Raw genomic sequence first — 16,793 nt, 5'->3', positions numbered from 1 at the left:
CTGCCCCCACCCTCTCCCACCCCAACACACACATATACACTCTTTCAATCCTGCTCTATTTTTCCATTTATTCTTGTTTTTGATGAAAAAGAAAAGCATTTTTTTTAAAGTAACATTGCCATCGTGGTGATTTGATAGTGGTTCTGATTGGAGTTCTAACTTCTGAAATGATGGTGATGATGATTGATGATTATAGGTTCAGAAAAGCAGAATGGAAAGAGAGAAGGAAAGGGAGATAAAAAGAGAAAGTGAGAAAGCCAGAGAGAGGTAAGAATACAAAAATAGAGAAGGGAGGAGAAATGAAGAGAAAGAATGATAGAGGAGAGGAAGAAAAGTAGAGAAGAGGACAGAGAAAGAGACAGAGAGAGACAAAGAGACACAGAGAAAGACACAAGGAGATACAAAAAACAGTCAGAGGACAAGGCAATAGCCCAAGAGGGAGAGAGATCTGGGAGAAGGACAAAAACACTGGAAATATATTCATGCTGACATCATCACCCTTTCCCACAGTGGTCATTCACTTGGGAGGCAGCAGTGTCCATTCACTGCCTTAAAGCTAGCTTTCTAGAGCCTGGGGAGGCCATCTTTCCCTGTCTGAATGCCTTTTTTGTTGTGAAACAGTGGCCTGTTTCTGAAGGCCTGCATAAAGGGCTGAGTAATTCACTGCAGTTGCCAGGAAGTCTGAACCACTTGTGAGCTAACAATAGTTAACTTTATCTCCCACCCCATGCTGAAAGTTCCAGCTGCAGGTCCCGAATTCTAATAAGGGCTTTACTCCGGCTTCTGAGGTTATGGTAATATTTTATCCATCTTTTTTCATTAAGACACAGTCCTAGCTACTATTGAAGCACCGGAGGCGAGCACTGCAGATTGAAGGGGACTGGGGGTGGGGTAGGGATAGTACTGAATGGAAATAAGAGAAAGGAATGAAAGAAAATGGCTTTTATATTAGCTGGACTGATTTGCTGTTGAATATGAGAATCTAAAGTGGTTTGGAGGAGGAAAGAAAAAAAATTTAACTCTGACCAGAAAACCCCTGAACCTAAAAGATTGCTTTATGTGTCTACAAATTTTCCCAAGTTTCCCAGGCTGTGTGATTTCCTGCTTTTCAGTAGAATGATCAACAACTGAGGCTGATGAGGTCTTAGGAATTAATATGAGGCTGATGGTTGTCCTTTGAGGTCCATATTTGGAGACAAATGGCACTATTCATTGTCCAGTGTGAATGATGACACTGGAGATGAATGTGCTATGTATAATAATGACCAGCATCTGTGATTCATGGATTAGTTTGGCAAAACCGGTAAATGTGGCATGGAAACTTACAAGGTGAAGGAACAGGTCAGTTTCATTGTTTAATTCTTAAGTCATCTTCCCCTTTTCTACTTGTGAATTCAAGGAGAACAAAAGAAAGGGTTGTTAATCTACTATATAAACTATCTTTCCCCTTTCCAAGGAAAGTGAAATAGCTTTTCCTACTTTGAGTAGAACTTTCTCAAACTCGAAGGCACTTGGTTTAGTGATATTTCAAGCTTCCCTCCCAGCCTCCTTATCTGGGGCACAAACGGAGAGGCTTCTCTGATGTGTGTTTGCCATGTTTGTACATATCTAAGGAATAACATAGTTAGTTATGGTAATTTCTGTTAATTTGGCCCGTTATTGGAAATACTCCAGAAAACTAATGTATTTTCCATCCTTTTGCTTATGATTAGCAACCGTGCCATAAAAATATAGAAGTGAAAATTAAAAAAAAAAGTTTAATCTTTGATGATATACCTATTGAAGAAATATAACAGGTGATTTTCTTGGTTCATAACAACATGACTAAAGCTTCTTAGATTTTTTTTTTAGATGTGGTGCTTATATTTTAAAATGGTCATGTACTAAATGAAAGTTTGGTGTAATTATTCACTTTGTGACACTTGATGATAAGCATACAAAGAATATCAGCTTAAGGGGTCAAAATCAGCAAGAAGCTGGGTGGTCCTGGAGGAACAATTTCTAGTCACTACCCTGTCTTAAATTCAATTCACTTCATGGATGAATTTGTTTTTATGTTCTGACAACATCTTCATCACTCTTGTGGCTAAGCTCTGAGTTGAGTCTTGGCTCTTCGGTAAAAGGAAGGTAAAGAAAAAGTGAATGATAAGAAAATCAGAAGGTAGTAGCCATCTTGGCAACAGTAATGCAAGCAGAGGTGTAACTAGTTTGACGTCTCTGGATGAGAAATTTAAAGGATGTAATAAGTGTTGACGGGGAAGATCAGATTCCAGGCAATAGTAGACTACATTCTATTTTCACTCTTTCCCTTTCTCTCCACCTGCCAAAGAGATACCTTTCCCTTCCCTTCCCCAAACACACACACACACACACACACACACACACACACACACACACACTCACCTTGGCATCCAGGGGGAAACAGTGCAAACAACAGGAAAGGTCCCCACAAATCAGATTTGTTAACTAATGAAGTAAAAATAATACAAGAAACAAATAAGACAGATTTCATAGATTGGGAGGGAGAACTTGTAAACTGACAACGATTTAGGGTATAGAATCTGAGATTTGGGAAGGACCTCACAGGTGATCTAATCTAACCCAGGGCATTCGCAAGATCTGGTACCAGGGCTCTTTTAACTCTACCGAAGAGACTCCTCACATCTCTTTTCTCTAGTGTAGAGAAAAGGTAGCACTGGATTGCTGCTTTTGCAATAGCATGCGTTACTGTTGGAAGAGGAAGGGGAAGCCCTAGGGAGAAGATAGGTCACAAGCAGGTTTTATTTTTTATTTATTTTTTTAAAGAGGTGTCAGATTTGCACCGACTTTGCAATGGTTGTATTTCTGCTCTAGCGATGGGACGGTCATAGGTATTTTAGAAGGGGTAAGTGACTGGCCTAAGGTAATACAAATAAGCAGAGCCTGAACTTTGTGCTATACAGTGTTTTTCCACCATGATCAATCTAAATAAACCAGATTCAGGCCTTAGCCACCAAGGTGTGCTTTCCTAATTAGAAACAAACAAAAAACATGTTGTTATTCCTTCCTTACCTCCACCTCTTGAAATCTTCATCATATTCACAGCTCTTCTCAAGTATCAACTCCTGTATGGAGCCTTTCATGATTTTATCAATTCTTACTTCTCCTCTTCCAAATTTGTTTGTGCTGACTTTGTATATATTTTGCACTTATCTATCATCGTACTTACCACATCTCTCCTCAGCAAAACATAAACTGCTTGAGGATAAGAACTTTCCTTTTTTGGCTTTGAATCCTTAGCTCCTAATAAGTGACTTGTACATGGTAGGTATAACTAAAAACTTTGTTCCTCATCAATAAATGCTAGTCTGTTTGATTGTTCTGTTTCAGTTTTGTCTATCCTTAAGCTGTTAGAATATTGGGACTGGACATCCTCATTTAGATTCATGGAAGGCAAGCCGTTCACTTATGTGCATGTGACATTGTCTGTCCTCTGTATTGCTTAGAAAATTAGAAGCTGAACTGATACATATTCTCTGAACTTCCATCCACTCATTTTTAAAGTGGGGATAAAATGCTTGTACTGCTGACGCCTCACAATTGCACTGTGTAAATATGAATTAATATTAAAAGGAATTGAGCAAACCTGCAGGTGGCCTCTCTGGTCCCAGTTTTTCTTCTAGTTGCACAGCTGGCTACAGCATAGCAGAGATCTCTAAGCTCTCTCTTCAACACATTTCTTGAATTGGACTTTCTGTTAAACCATGCTTTCCCCAAATTTAGCTAACTACATCAGATGAAGAACATAGCCCCCTATAGTTTGTCCCCTAATCTAAAAAACAAACAAAACAACTCCATTTTCAAAGCTAACTGTCTAACATTCCCCAACAGTAACAGAAAGGTTAATGTGGAACATGAAAGGAAAAGGAAATTCTATTCTCCATCCTTAGAATGCCTAGTCACTCCTATTTTATGTGTCATGTCTTACTTGAATATTTTGCTTAACTGTAGCATGAAAATACTAACACTATGTGAGACAGGATCATTTTAATGGCCTATATTTAGGTTAAAGAGTTGACAGATCTCTCTTCCTTCATCTTCCTTTTCCTCCCGTCTTTACTTCCCTTTTTACATTCTTAGTTCCATCATACTGGCCTAGTGGCTGTTTCCCTTACATAACATTCCATCTCCCATCTCTACTTGGCACAAGTGGTACCCCAGGTCTGAAATGCACTTCCTCTGCACTTCTGCCTTGTGGAATCCCTAGCTTCCTTCAAAGCACAATTCAATTGTGCCTCTTGCATGTGGCTTTTTTTGATTACCCCACTACCTCAGGTATAGTAGTGTCAGCACTCTCTCCTTTTTAAAAATACTTTCTTACTTTGCATATATTATTAACTTTTTGTATTTTATTTCTGCTCCTCTCCCCGCCAAGAAAAATGTAAACTCTAGTGGAAGTAAAAATGTTTTTGTTTTAATTTTTGTATTCCTAGTGCCTAGCACATGGTAAGTGTGTATATCATATAGTCCTAAAAATTTATCTTCTGAAATTCCAAGTATTAGGACTAGATGACATCTATAATCTCTTCCAGTTCTAAAGCTATATAAACACATCAACATTCATTTATATACACATGTATATATACATATGTATTTCACTATATTTCACAACTTACACCATACCTTGTCCTGTTTTTGGGAAATTTTAACTACATATTCTTATATATGTGTACGAATACACTCTTTCTTTACATCTCTTTATATCAGTCTCTGTTTGAATATGTCTCTGCCTCTGTTTCTGTTTGTGTCTGTCTCTGTTTTTCTGTGTATCTTTGTATGTCCTCTGACTCTCTGTCTCTTTCTGGGTCTCTTTCTTTGTTTCTGTCTCTGTCTTGGTTTCTTTCTCTTGACTATCTGTTTGTCTCTCCCCTTTTCTCTCACTTATTAGCAATGGCTCCCCTCTTCTTTCTGTGTGTATTTTTTAAAAATTCTCTTAATTTACATGTAAAAACAATGTTTATTCTCTCCCTCCCTTCCCTCTCTCCTCCTTGAGAAGGCAATAAATTTGATATGGATTATACATGTGTAATCATGTAAAACATATTTCCATGTTATCAATGTTGCAAAAGAAAACAGACCAAAAAAACTGAGAAGAATAAAGTTAAAAGGGTATGCTTTGATCTATATACAGAATCTATCAGTTCTTTCTCTGGAAGTGGATAGCATTTTTCATCATAACTCCTTCAAAATTGTTTTGGATCATTGTATTCCTAAGAATAACTAAGTCATTGACAGTTAATCTTTGTATGGCATTGTTGTTACTGGTTACACTGTTGTCCTGGTTCTGCTTTGCATTAGTTCATGTAAGTCTCACCAGGTTTTTCTGAAACCATCCTGCTCATCATTTCTTATAGTACAATAGTATCCCATTACAATCATATACCACAACTTGTTCAGCCATTCCCCAATTGATGGGCATCCCCTCAATTTCCAATTCTTTACTGCCACAAAAAGAGCTGCAATTGGGGAATGGCTAAACAAGTTGTAGTATATGATTGTGATATTAATACTACTGTGCTTTAAGAAATGATGAGCACAATGACGTTAGAAAAACATGGAAAGACTTGCATGAAATAACGAAGAGCAAAATGAGAAGAACTGAGAGCACATCACATACAGTAACAGCAATATTGTTTTAAGAACGACTTTGAGTGAATAAATTATTTTATCTATTATAAATACCCAAATTAACTATAAAGGACATATGAAGAAAAACACTATCTGTATCCAGAGAAAGAACTGATAAGTAGAAGCATGTATAGAATAATTTTACATATATATATGTATATGTGTGTATGTGTATATGTATGTGTGTGTGTGTCTAATAGCCACCATCTCTAGGGCAAGGTGGGGGTAAGAAAAAAAAGGAGTTCACATAATAATTTTGTTGTATATTTGAAAGGAATAGCAAGTTGTGCATAGTAGATTTACAGTTTCATGTACAATCACCTTTTTATTTGTTCTATATTATGGAAATGCTTGTTTTATTCCACAAATTATGTGTGTGTGTGTGTGTGTGTGTATGTGTGTGTGTATATATAAAAGAGTTGCTATAAATATTTTTGTATGTGTAGGTCCTTTTAGGGCAGCTAGGTGGTGTAGTAGATAGAGCGCTGGGCCTGGAGTCAGGAAGACCCTTGTATTTGAGTTCAAATCTCACCTCAGACATACTAGTTGTGTGACTTTGGGCAAATCACTTAACCCTGTTTGCCTCAATTTCCTCATCTGTAAAATGAACTGGAGAAGGAAATAGTAAACTACTCCAGTATCTTTGCCAAGATATTGCTCCAAATAGGGTCGCAAGAATCAGACAGGACTGAAAAACTGAGCAACAAAATAGGTCCTTTTCTTTCTTTTTTTTTTTTTTAATCTCTTAAATAGTGGTATAACTTGGTCAAAGGGTATGCATGGCTTTATAGTCCGTTGGGCATAGTCCAAATTGTCCTCCAGAATAGTGGAATTAGTTCACAACTCCACCAATAGTGCATTATTGGCTCAGTTTCCCCAAATCACCTCCAACATGTCATTTTTTCCTTTTCTGTCATAGTAACCAATCTGATAGATGTGAGTTCCTTCTTCACAGTTATTTTAATTTGCATTTCTATAACCAAGAGTGATTTAGATATTTTTTTCATGTGACTATAGGTAGCTTTGACTTCTTCTTCTGAAAACTATTTATATTCTTTGACCATTTATCAATTGGGGAATAATTTTTTATTCTTCTAAATTTGACTCAGTTTACTATATATTTGAGAAATGAGGCCATTATCAGAGAAACTTGCAGTAATCCCACTCCACCTCCCTCAATTTCCTGCTTTCCTTCTAACTTTAGCTTCATTGATTTTGTGTGCAGAATCTTTTTAATTTAACATAATAAAAATGATAAACTTTTTAATTTAATGTAACCAAAACTATCCATTTATATACTGTAATGCTCTCCATCTCTTATAAATTCTTCTCTTATTCATAGGTCTGACAGGTAAAGTATTCCATGATCCCCTAATTTGCTTATGATATCACCCTTTATGTCCAAAACACATACCCACCTTGACCTTATCTTGGAATACACTATAAGATATTAGTCTTTATGTACTTTCTGGTAAATTGCTTTCCAGTTTCCCCAACAATTTTTTTCAAATAGTGAATTCTGGCACCCAAAGCTTGGATCTTTGCATTGATTAAATACTAGATTACTAGCTATACCACTGATCCACCAATTTATTTCTTAGCCAATATCAGATTATTTTGATTTTTACTGCTTTGTGATACAGTTTGAGATTTGGTATTGCTAAACCACCTTCCTTTAATTTTTTTTCCTATTGGTTCTTAACATTTTGTTCTTCCAGATGAAATCTGTTATTATTTTTTGTAGCTCTGTAAAATATTTTGATTTGTATGGCATTGAATAAGTAAATTATTTTAGGTAGCATTGTCATTTTTATTATATTGAATCAGCCTACTCATGAGAAATTAATATTTATCCAATTGTTTAGATTTGACTTTATTTGTGTGAAGCATTTTGTAAATGTGTTCATGTAGTTCCTGGGTTTCATCTTGGCAGGTATACTTCCAAGCATTTTATATTTTCTGCAGCTATTTTAAATGGAATTTCTTTTTCTACCTCTTCCTGCTGAGTTTTCTTAATAGTCTATAGAAATGCTGATTATTTATGTAGATTTATTTTATATCCTGTAACTGCTAAAGTTGTTAATTATTTCAACTAAGTTTTCATTGATTCTCTAAATATATCATATTGTCTGCAAATAGTGAGTTTGTTTCCTTATTGCTTATTTTATTTATAATATTTTTAGTATAATGGTAATAGTTTATTTAAAATATTTGCATCAATATTCATTAAGGAAATTGGTAATATAGTTTTCTTTTTCAGTTTTTGCTTTTCCTAGTTGAGTTATCAGCACCATATTTGTGTCATAAAAAGAATTTGGTAGGACTCCTTCTTTGCCTATTTCCCCAAATACTTTATATAGTATTAGAGCGAATTTTTCTTTAAATTTACATGTAAATTCATCTGATCCTGGGGATTTTTTTTCTTAAGAAGCATATTGATGGTTGGTTCAATTTTTTTTTTCTGAGAGAGGGTTATTTACATTTTCCATTTCCTCTTACGTTCTTCTGGATAATTATATTTTTATAAATATTCATCCACTTCTCTTAGATTGTTAGATTTATTGGCTATGATTGGGCAAAATAGCTACTAATAATTGCTTTAATATCGTCTTTGTTGGTGACGAATTCAGCCTTTTCATTTTTGATACTGGTAATTTGATTTCCTTCTTTCTTTTTCAAAAATCAAATTAACCAATGACTTATTTTATTGTTTATTTTCCCCATAAAACAAACTCCTACTTTCATTCATTAGTTCAATGGTTTTTCTTTCAATTTTATTAATCTCTCCTTTGATTTCAGGATTTCCAATTTGGTGTTTAATTGGGGATTTTTAATTTGCTCGTTTTCTAGTCCTTTTTAGTTGCATGCTCAATTCATGGATCTGCTCTTTCTCCATTTTGTTGATAGAAGAGTTTAGAGAACCATATTTTCTCCTAAGTACTGCTTTGGCTACATCCCAAATTTTGATATGTTGTCTAATTGTTGTCATTCTTTTAAATGAAATTATTGATTGTTTCTATGATTTGTTCTATGACCCACTCATTTTTTAGGATTAGATTGTTTATTTTCCAGTTAATTTTAATCTATCTTTCCACTATCCTTTATTTAATGCAATTTTTGTTGCATTATGACCTGAAAAAGATGCATTTAATATTTCTGCTTCTCTGAAATTGGTTGTGAGGTTTTTATGCCTTGATACATGGTCAATTTTTGTGAAGGTGCCATTTACAGCTGAGAAAAAGGTATACTCCTTTCTACTTCCATTTAATTTTCTCCAGTCTTTCTATATATTTAACAATCCATCTTGGTGATGTGAACATTTTCCTTAAAGTAGAAAAACAATTGAAATATTTTTCTTAAACATTTTCTAATAAAGTGTATTTTTCAATTTTTCTTGGCTTAACAAAACTAGGAATTATCTACTTCCATATTAAGCATATTGGGGTTTTTTTTGCCTTTAAATGACTTGTTTTCTTGTCTGTTTCTGCCTCTTTATTTCCCTGAACTCATTCTCCTGTCACCAGTGTTCATTGCTTTTCCTTTCTCTCTTTGTCTGCTTTTAAGGCTTCATATCTTTCTATTTCCCTTTCTTCAATAGTTCTTAATACATTGTTGATTTTCCTCTGTGCCATTTACTAGTCTCCCTTTGCATCTTTTTTATAGCAGATGATCTCTTAATTTCCTGTGCTAGTGATGAACAGAGGTAACATAGATAAAAGAAATACACGATAATCCCAAAAGTTCATTTTAATCATTAACTTCAACCTCCTTCTCAAGAGAACCTGTTCTCAGAGCCTGTAACAAGTAAGAAAACTGGCAGGCAGCCTTGGGATTTAACTTCTTTCATTCTTCCCACCTTCAGATGGGAGTATGAATTAGCAGTTAAAGGACCAATTCATCTGGTGGGAGCTAGGAAAAACAGGATTGGGCAAGAAGCCTAGATAGTTCCAAATTCAACAAATATCCCACTAAACTCTAGAATGACATCATTGCTGGGTTCATTGTGAACATGTACATAATTAATATTTGCTTCATAAACCCATCCTACGTGTTTTCTATCAACAGAACAGGCAGAAATCATAAATTATAAAGCAAATTACTTAATTAAAATGGCATAAGTTTTTTTAATAGAAAAATTAAACAATGGACTGAATTTCAGCACTTTACATAATTATGGGTATAATTTTCCATAGACTATGGAATTGATGGGGAAATAAACAGATTCTGGAAGACTCTCACTTCAGGTTGGGGATATGCCTCACATCTTGACTAAAAATTCCTCCTGTTCTTTGGGGTGTTGTGCTCTAGGGATTCTGTCACTTCTTTCCTCTACCTCACATCTGCTGCAAATGAGCTTGACCACTGCCATAGCTGTCATTGGCTGATGCTCCATCTTCTGCTGCTGATTTTCCACCATTCTTTGCTGCTGTGCTACTGTTGTTTAGAGTGAGATCTCCCAGTCCATGTGCCTCTCAATAGTAAACATTATTATTTTGTCCTTACATAGCCTCACAGTCTCTTCCACAGTGTTATGGAAAAGGGGTCAGTTAGGCAGTTTAGGGATTTCTATGACTCATCTCTCCCTTCAGAAGGTCTCTAGCACATAATATTAAATTATTTGGGTGATCAAATTCCATCTAGTTCTTCCCTGTCACCATGTACTCACATCTCCCTCTGAATCTCTCTGAGGCTGTGGATAAACTGGGTCCTTTTGTTCTTTGAAATCCTGTCAGCCTGAGAATCCACTTCTAGAAACACTGGAAGCAGAGAAACAGAGCTAGCAGCCTCTGCTGGCATCCCAGTCACCACAATCAGGGTCCTTTCCCACTTTGATAAGTAGTTTTGAGTAATTAAGAATAGATCTTAAGGGTTTTTGAAATTACATTTCCTACCAGAGCTATGTAAGACATGTGCAATGGGAAAGGAAAATAAGATTAAATTATATTCTGCTGAGTACTGGGCCAATTTGGAACTGAGAACTATCATAGTTCTGTTCCTCCCAAATCAAGGCAACACTGGAGTTGTGGCACAGTTTAGAAATACAAACCTATCTTGTCAAAGAAGGAGTGGTCTAACCGACAAGACCAAGACTAAGGCAAAATGGGACCAAGTCACTTCAACATGGTCACAGGAAGTCTTGGATTCAATGTGATCTCATGACACAGGATGCTAAAGTTCTTCATTTTATCTTGGATTGGATTTGGTACATTCGATCTTGAATTATGTGGAGTGGGGATATTTTTGTTCTGGATAGGTCCATATTTGTTTTTATTAGTATTCTAAGATAGATCTCAGGGGACAACTTCCCCCTGGAAGGAGAAATACTTCAATTTGGTATCCACCTGAATGACCTTCATTGAGCAGATTCTCCTATGGTTCTTTAGTGGTCAATGTTCTGTCATAGCACCAGTTCCCTCCAAACAGGATTTTCTTTCTTTTTTTTTTTTCACTTATTCAGAATTTCACATGCTTTACATGTTCTCCATGACTCGTACATGCTGTCCTATTACTTTCTCTTTCCTGTTACCAGTTGAACTAAGCTTTCAACCATGCTGCCAAATATATATATATATATATATATATATATATGTGTGTGTGTGTGTGTGTGTGTGTGTGTGTGTGTGTGTGTGTGTGTGTGTGTGCATCATATCTGTTCCTTTGTTCATGATGATTTATTAAAAACAATTTTATTTTGACCTGTGGTTTAGAACCTCAGGAAACATCAGTGGATACTTTCAACCCAGTGTAAGCTCTTCTTAAATTATGTCATGTAAAAGAGTGCTGAGTTTAAAGTTGAAGTGTCTGGATTTCAATCTTGACCAGCTACTTATTACATGTGTGACCTTGGGCAAAGTCATATGATCATAGATTTAGTGTTGAATGGATATCAGAGGTCATTTAGTTCAACCTCCTCATTTTTCAGATGGAGGAATGAAAGGCAAGAACAGTGAAGTTACTTGCCCAAGGTCACGACCTATAAAGCAACAGAGTCAGGATTCATACCCTGCCCTTTTTGTCCAAATCCACTGCTCTTTTTGCCAGCAGCTTGTGGTTTAGTGGATACAGTGCTGGGCCTGGAGTCAGGAAGACAGGAAGACGTGTTTAAATTTGGCTTCAGGCATTTATTAGCTGTGTGATCCTGGGCAAGTCATTTAATTTTGGTCTGTGTCAGTTTTCTCAATTTTAACATAAGATAGTAGTAACAACTACTGAGAATCAAATTGATGTTGTATCAGATGTAATCATCTTTGTGAAGTGCTTAGCACAGTGCCTGGCCCACATTAAGTGCTTAACAAATGCTTATTCCATTATACAACCTTATTCTACAACTTCATTCCTCTGGGTTTTAGTTTCTTTAGCTATAAAATGATGGTAATGAACTAACTGGTTTCTAAGTTGCTTTCAACCTGAAATCAGTGATGCTTTTGTGATGAACATTTTGTGTTGGAAAGGTATGGAATGCTTCTCATGCATTTATGAGCACTGACTTCTCTGTGATTCAGTCATTTATATGCTGCATGAAAAGTTTCTGCTGATATGATCGCAAAAAAGGGAAACTCAGAGGCTCAGACATCCATTTTTGATGAGATTCTGTGCCTCAGCTCTTGGGTTCCATGCTGGGTCCTATAATACTACCCATACAATTCTGGAAATCTAATGCTGGCAGACTTCCTCATGAAACATCCAGTTCTTCCTGCTTCCCTGGACAGGAAACACACTGCAAAGCAGCTGTTTGGAGGTTGTTTCAGAACTTCCACTTCCCTTCTGAATAAGGCAACACTGTACTTATCAGCTAGAGAGTGGACAAAGGGAAAACCAACCAGCCCAAACAACAAGTAAAAAAAGAAATTAAATTAAACAAAAAAAATGACAAAATTAAACCATCACATCCATACAGATCCATTTTTGAGAAAAACAAACCAAAACCAAAATAAAATATAGTGCTACAAAAACAAAAGAATAACAAGGATAACCTGGGCAGAGATAAATAAATCTTACCCTTTGATTCTTCTACAAAATGCCCTAATGCTTTCAATAGCAAAGTATTAAAAAAGAATGCAATATTCCAAATGTATTAAAAACAGATATAGGTGAGGGCGAGAGAGGGATAGAATTTGGAACTCAAAACTTAAAAAAAAAAGTTTAAAAAATTCTTTAACATTTAGTGGGGAAAAATTTTATGTGTGTGTGTGTGTGTGTGTGTGTGTGTGTGTGTGTGTGTGTGTATATATATATATATATATATATATATATACATATATATAATAAGAAAAAAAGAAAAGAAAATGCGGCAGCTAAGAATAAAAAAAAAGCAGATATACGTTGAGGACTAAAATCAGTCAATCCAATGTATTAGGATTGGACACTTGAGCATGTAGTTCAATTTTTTTTTTCCCAGATGAGTCACTTTGTCTTGCCTTTACCCTGCTACCCTGGATTGGAATGGAAACTCATGGGAGTCAAGGGCCTTTCCTTTATGACTATAGTATAACATAATGCAAAGAGTGCTAGACTTAGATTGTGGAAACCTAGGTTCAAATATTGGCTTTGGTACTAGTTAACTCTGTGTCTTTGGGAAAGTGACAATCTTTCTGACCCTCAGTTTCATTATCTGCTAATTGGGAACAATAATACTTATACTCCTGGGCTCACAGGGCTATTGTGAGGGATAGAAAAAGTGTTTTGTGAATGCTAAAATGTTACAAAATTACAAGTTACCTTTTCCAACAATACCTAATGTACTGTGGGGGTGGAAAAGCTCAAATAACAGAAAGTAAGGCAAGCATAAACCTAGACCAGCGCTCTATGATGTCCTCATGCAAAGAAGTCACTTGTTGGCATGAGTATTCCTAAGAAGAAAATATCCAGATTTTTAAATTTTGAACATTCCCATTTTCACATGCATGTTTGGGATTGTATACACAGGGCCTTGATGCCATCCTGAAGCCTCTCATGTGGGAGAGAACCTGTAGTGCTCTGGAGAGCTGTTGTGGGGAGGGGTAATGGTAGAAAGAAGTACATACAGACCACAGTAACCATAATAACGACAGTATGTCTGAGGGAAAGTGATCCGACTAACTTTAGAGCTACACAGCTCTAATACAAACAGCATTAGCCATACAGGTAGCCATAAGCGTCGGGGGACATTCTGTAAGTGAGCTTAGTGTGAGGCAGTCACACTCTGCTATCTTCAGCTGCGTGCATCCACTCAAGAGCTATCATCGTCAGGACAGTTGATAGGAAAGAATGGCAAAAGAACACCAATGTCATTTTCAAGTATGAAGGACAGCCGTGTTTATATATAGGGCATTCCAAATGTATTAGTACAGTTTTGAGCTTTGATATTTTAAAACTGCACTAAGACTTGGATCATCCCCTCTCCCATCCTCTGCATATTTGAGTGTGTATATTTACCTATGGAAATAACAAAGAGACAGACTCTTTTTATCCAAACATCCAAAAGACTTAGGTGATATTCACTGTTAAATAATGATGAAAATGATCATCAGAATAGAAACAGTGCATTCCCATGCTGTTTTTCTCTTTCTTCTCCCTCCTTCCCCCCCCACTTTTAAAGTTTCTAGCAACTATTAGGTGAAGAAACAGCTGATCTGAGTTTTGCCAGGGTAATCTGGCTTGAGTCACCATCCAAGGGATGATGTGAATACACAAGTAAACTTTCTAAAGCAAGGCTTTTCGAGACTGTAAAATGCTCCATTCAGATGGACACTCAGTATAAAAAAAGAAAGCTGCCCGTGGGTAAAAGAACACAAAAGGGAATAAAAGAGTAATATTTCTCAGAATTACACTGGGAACCCAGCAGGAAGTCTATAGAGCACAGAGCAGATAAAAGGAAAGCAGGAAAAGATTTTAGCCAGAGTGGGTGCAAAACAATTGAGAGGGAAACTACTAAGAACAGGCTTTCCTTTGGATAGTTGAGGGGCAGATTTGGCTGGAGGGCAGCAGGCAAGTTTTGTTCCGAAAAATGCTTGACAGTCTTCTCAACCTGCTCTGAGAACTTCAGCCCTGCATTGGAATGTCATTTGGAATCAGCCATTGGGCCTTCATTCAGAGACATGATATTTCCCGCTTTTCTTCCCAGATATCCTCTCGGGTCTTCTTTGGCAACAGAGTCTAAGTTCACATCCATGTGTGTCCTTGTCTCTTTTGAAGGAGGAACCGTTAATCACTACATCTGATGGTTTCAGTGACGCTTGATCCCAGGGTTACAACTTTTTAACTTATGAGAAACGCTGTCAGATACAGTAACATGGTCCTTGCCTGGCTTTGGAAAGGCAAACAAAACAACTCCCCCCCCCCTTTTTATTTTAACTAGATCATAAGGGACATGGTACAGTGGAAAGAGCAGCAGATTTGGAGTCAGAAGATCTGGATGTAATTCCTGGCTTTTCAACATACCACCTATGAAGTCTTGGGCAGGTCATTTTACCTCTGGGTCTCAGTTTCTTCCTCTGTTCACTTGTAAAATTAAGTAATTAAACTAGATGATCTCTAAGGCTTCTTCCAGTTTTCAATCCTATGAGTCCTGGGAGCTTTAATATAGGACATTGCTTTTCTTGGGATTTTCTCATCCCTTCGGTTCTCTATAATAATAACTCGTGTTTATATAGCACTTAACAGTTTAAAGCAGTTTACATTCATGATCTTGATGCTCCCAACAATCCTGTAAGGTAAGTAGTGACCATAATATTCTGCCCATGCGGAAGCAGAACCTAAGGCTTAGACAAGTTAAATAATTCAACTATGGCCAAATGGCCAATAAATCTCAGAGCCAAGACTTGATTGAACTCCAGTCTTCTGACTCTAGGATTGGTGCTCTTTCTCCTACTCCAAAATACCTTTCTCCACATATTGATTATGCTCACATGAAGTATACATTCACATATTATGCACAGTCATTTTGATATATGTGTCCGGATCTATAAAGATGAAATTAAAATGCATGCCAAATCTGTAAGCTCAGCTCTCTGTATAGTCATTGATAGGCTAAACATATTTGTCCTATTTCTCCCTTTACAAAATTAGTTTAATTGGGGGCAGCGAAAAATGGCAAATACATTTGGGTTTAATGTCCCTTTTAGTATCCTGTGTCTTTTAATTTGGATCCAAGTTTTTTTTTCTTCTTGCGATTCAATGTTGCTTTATAGATTTGTTCAAATGAATTGTATGCTCTGCTTTATACTACAGAGTTTGTGTTGGTTGAATGAAAGTGAGGTTAAAAGAAGTGGGTCAGGGCAGGGGAAATGTACATCATCAGTTCCTGGGAAAATGAACCATTTGCTAAGCAGACACCATGTGGGACAGGACTGTGTTAGAAGGGAGGAGGATTCTGAGACATGGGAAAATACAACTATTCAAAAAACCTTCACTGTTTTCTTTCTCTCATGTACCTTCTGAAGAAAGTGTTTGAACAAACACTGGACTAAAAGTGAATAAAGCAGGAACGAAAACCAGACTGTAGTGTAGGTAATACTATTAACTTCTATTTGTGGACTGGGTTGCTGGCTTTCTCTGGATCTTAATTTCTGTGTGATCATTTAAGGTATGTGGCAGACACGCGCTGGCTCACCATCAAAAGAAAGTACCACTGAAAACTTTACAGGAGGAAAAATGATCTTGCTTACCATGATCATCTTGACCTCTTGTATCTGAATTATTCCTACATTGATTTGACCTCGGCTTCCTCTTGGATTCTTTTCTCCTCTAGACCCCTTTCCCGGCTGCATGCTTATTCACACCTACCTGGCGATGACATTCTAAAAGCTCCATTTTTGCTTCATTTTGGTGCCACAGCTTTCATTTCCCCTCTGCTCCCAGATCTGCTGTATTCCCTCTGCCTCTCCCTCCACCCCTACAAACAGCTGTTAGCACTTCAACATGGGCCAGCCAGGCCAAACTTGACACCTAGTGGTTGGATGTCACAAACTGTATAAAGAGAGATCTTTTATATGAAGCAAATGTAGCTTGCCTTTGGGATGTAGGAAGAATCACAGCGTGTTAGAGTTGTGATTGGTGGGACTTTTGAAATCACCTGGTCTCAAACCCTTATTTTTGCATATGAGGAAACTTCCTAATAATTAGAGCTTCCCCAAAGTAGAATTACC

General features: G+C 36.7%; 1 long non-coding RNA gene across 2 annotated transcripts in view; it reads right to left on the bottom strand.

Annotated features, from left to right (window-relative positions):
* The window catches only part of LOC144457536 (uncharacterized), a 51,958-nt gene extending 35,419 nt beyond the window's left edge, over window positions 1–16,539 (bottom strand). Inside the window, exons 1-2 of one of the 2 annotated variants that reach the window (XR_013486908.1) lie at window positions 16,432–16,536; window positions 2,404–2,466 (exon numbers count right to left, since the gene is read on the bottom strand). This is a non-coding gene — a long non-coding RNA (uncharacterized LOC144457536). Of the gene's footprint in view, window positions 1–2,403; window positions 2,467–16,431 lie in introns of both variants that reach the window. The other variant, XR_013486909.1, reaches the window with a different exon arrangement.
* Between the last annotated feature and the right edge of the window lie 254 nt (window positions 16,540–16,793).

The sequence above is a fragment of the Phascolarctos cinereus genome, unplaced genomic scaffold (assembly GCF_003287225.1).
Source record: "Phascolarctos cinereus isolate Bilbo 61053 unplaced genomic scaffold, phaCin_HiC Scaffold_5;HRSCAF=322, whole genome shotgun sequence".
In the NCBI taxonomy this organism is placed as follows: domain Eukaryota; kingdom Metazoa; phylum Chordata; class Mammalia; order Diprotodontia; family Phascolarctidae; genus Phascolarctos; species Phascolarctos cinereus.
Note: the sequence above shows the minus strand (reverse complement) of the source record. Positions and strands in the feature narration are given on the sequence as shown.